We start from the raw sequence: 346 nt of genomic DNA on the forward strand, positions 1-346 counted from the left end.
AAACCCTTGGGCCCCCCCTGCCTAATCTCTAGGATTTTCCTAACCTGGAGTTGGCAACCATAATTCCTTACAGCCCACCTACCTTTATCTGCCTCTCTGTCTTCAGCTTTCCATCTCCATCTCCACCCCCTCCCCCACAGCCTCTACCTAGGAAAACTACAGTCTTTCTCTACAGTGGGGACCAAAGCAGCTTATTTTATTCTCTCCTCCTTTTTATTTGAACTACAAACCCTGTGAGGTTGGTTAGGCTGAAAGTATGTGACTGGTCCAAAATCACCCAGTCAGCTTCCACCGCAAGATGGGGATCTGAACCTGGGTCTTGCACACCCTAATTTGATGCTCTAAC

This window comes from Gekko japonicus, unplaced genomic scaffold (genome assembly GCF_001447785.1).
Source record: "Gekko japonicus isolate JY-2015 unplaced genomic scaffold, Gekko_japonicus_V1.1 scaffold973, whole genome shotgun sequence".
NCBI lineage: Eukaryota > Metazoa > Chordata > Lepidosauria > Squamata > Gekkonidae > Gekko > Gekko japonicus.